We start from the raw sequence: 2,733 nt of genomic DNA on the forward strand, positions 1-2,733 counted from the left end.
TTGTGTGATTTCTGTGTGACAGATGAGTACCTACAATACGAGGTTACTGGTTTACTAAACCAACTAAAACAGAAACTAAACAACGCTGAATGTCACACAATGATATGATGCTAATATTTGTATTATATGTTAATTTTGTTTTACCTGTGACAACAGTGTACAGATTGATCTTGGTGAAAGCAAGCTTCCTTCCCCCACTTCATACTGAAACAGGCCATGACCTCATTTTTCATCAACCTGTGGATACAAGAGTAATGCCCAAATAATTAATTATACATGACACATTATGAGGCAGGTGTTATAGTTTCTGTTACGTGTTCATCATATCTAGTATAATGCAGATATCATACAGGTCCTCCAGTTGGTACTAGATTAAAAGTCATAGGCTCACCCAAACTGGCAGGTTTTTATCTTATTGCAAAACAACTGATATTGTGCAATTTCAAAATGTAAAACCAACACTATTTCAACAACTTGGCCTGTAAATATTAATTTCATTCATTTTCTCCTTGCTAGCAACTGTAAAGTGCAAAATTATAGGATAACAGAAGAGCACACAAGAAAACCAGAAGAATCAGATTAACTACCTTCAATCTATTAATATTTTAATCTAATTAATGTAATATATTAAAGCAGATTGTTCTAGCGGCTCTTTTATAAATGAACAAAAAAACATACCTTACAACAATATGGCTTCTTCAGAACATGGCAAAGAGATAAATGCAAAACAAAGCAAAAACAAAACAAAAGTTATAACCTCATATAGTATAGCCCCTAAATTCACACTATATTAAATACTATAACCTTAGTGATAAACTTGAACCCCAAATATAAAACTAGAGCTGTAGAGAAAAGGCTGTTTTTGCTTGAAAATAAATAAAAAAGGAGCCTCTTTTACATCGTGTGTAGAAATCTGACAGCTAAGGAGATCCAAAATTAATTAAACTTGTACAGCAGAATATTAAGTTATAACACCTGTATAACTAATTCGCATGACACAATTGAAGAAAAAAAAGCATTGAATCGAACAATTTCATGGATGGAAAAGCTTAACGTAAATTATTCGAAACAATAATAATAATAATATATATAATTAAAAACATATGTCTCAAGTTTAACTTTATTTGAACTGTTTTTCAGCGCTAACAGTTAGATGGCTTTAATGACTCAGGCGTTTTTATTTCAGGGATATAACAGTTAACGTTACCATTTTTAATTAATTATCTCTACCCATCGTCTTGCAGCTAAAATACTTCGATGTATTTGATACGTATTACAAGTAATATCATTATATAGGGGGGCATAAACACTTTTACGTTATACATGATCTAATACCCAGATATACTCACCACAGTTTGAGCTGTAAGTGCACCGCAGGCCGCCTGATAAACTGATGCCTGCCGATCCAAAAAAGACCGCCAAGTAGTCGCAAAATGGCGCAATAGCGCGATGTCACCGTGTTGCATTATGTTTGGGCGTGGGATTATGGGGGGGGTGGCAAAAAAAATAAAAAAAATACAAATAATAATCATAATAATAATAAAAATCCAAATAAAATAAACAATAATATACTTTAAATTAACTTGTATTATTCTGTAGTGCTTATTCACAAAATCCATACACAGAAAAAGTTGAAGCATATTCATCATTGATGGATGAGATCAACATTTAAATATGAAATTTGTAATTTTAAATTTTTAACTAGAATGTACTTTAAATATGAAAAATGCAAGTAAGAAGCAGCAATCAATCTGATCAATTATTTTATATATTAAAAAAAAACATATATAAGAACAGACTAAATTATAGCAAAGGAATTAGACATTTATATTGCATAATTATAAGACTGTACAATAAACAGTAATGCTTGCATTGTCTGCATGCACTCACTTTACTTTCCAACACAAAGATCAACAAGTTTATGTTTTGATAAACAATGTTTCCAGCCCAGAATTAAGTAAGCAATACTGTTTTGATCCTCCTAAATATGTCTTAAAATGCTTGAGAGTGTTTGAATTGCATTATATTGCAAACAAGATTGTGTCACGGGCCAGCAAAGAAAGAACAGGGTCTGGGTCTAAATGCAGGGAAGATTAACTTTAACCCTCTGGAGTCTAAGAACAAAAAAGCCAACACGGCAAAAACAAAAACCAAGATGCAAAAAAACACGAGAACCAGTAACACTTACAAGACGTTGAGGTGACAAGGTGGGGCGGGGTCAGAAAAGAGACAGGACAAAAGCACATGGCACCAAACAAACACAACACTCACAGAAGACTGTGACAGAAAGACATAAGACTGTGACAGAAAGACAGAAAACTGTGACAGATTGGATATCAATTTATATAAACTGTTATGGTTCATGAATGGTCATGGGTCAAATTAAAGTCATAACACTTTATTTTCATAGTCCCTTTTGAATATTCTATTGACAATATAAGTATTGCACTTACATGTCAACTAACTCTCATTATAGTACTAATAGACTGTCTGCTTAATTTCTAATTCTGATGCTCTCCCAGAATATGTTTGACTGACTACAAGTAACTTTGCAAGAACATCAACTTATTCTAACACTCTAATGAAAGCAGGTACAGTCGTGGCCCAAAATACTGGCACCCTTTGTAAAAGTGACCAAAGAAGGTTGTGAAAATTCATTGTTAATCCTTTTGATATTTTATTTAAAAAAATATTCACAAAAATGTATCCTTTCATTGGATAATAAGAAATGAA

At 32.4% G+C, this 2,733-nt stretch overlaps 1 long non-coding RNA gene across 1 annotated transcript; it reads right to left on the bottom strand.

The window, feature by feature from the left end:
- Positions 1–144: 144 nt before the first annotated feature.
- Positions 145–1,755, bottom strand: LOC113094348 (uncharacterized). Its single transcript, XR_003288061.1, has 3 exons — positions 1,350–1,755; positions 679–696; positions 145–237 (listed from the first exon to the last, which is right to left on the bottom strand). It is a non-coding gene; the product is annotated as an uncharacterized LOC113094348 (long non-coding RNA).
- Between the last annotated feature and the right edge of the window lie 978 nt (positions 1,756–2,733).

The sequence above is a fragment of the Carassius auratus genome, unplaced genomic scaffold (genome assembly GCF_003368295.1).
Source record: "Carassius auratus strain Wakin unplaced genomic scaffold, ASM336829v1 scaf_tig00215341, whole genome shotgun sequence".
Classification (NCBI taxonomy): Eukaryota; Metazoa; Chordata; class Actinopteri; order Cypriniformes; family Cyprinidae; genus Carassius; species Carassius auratus.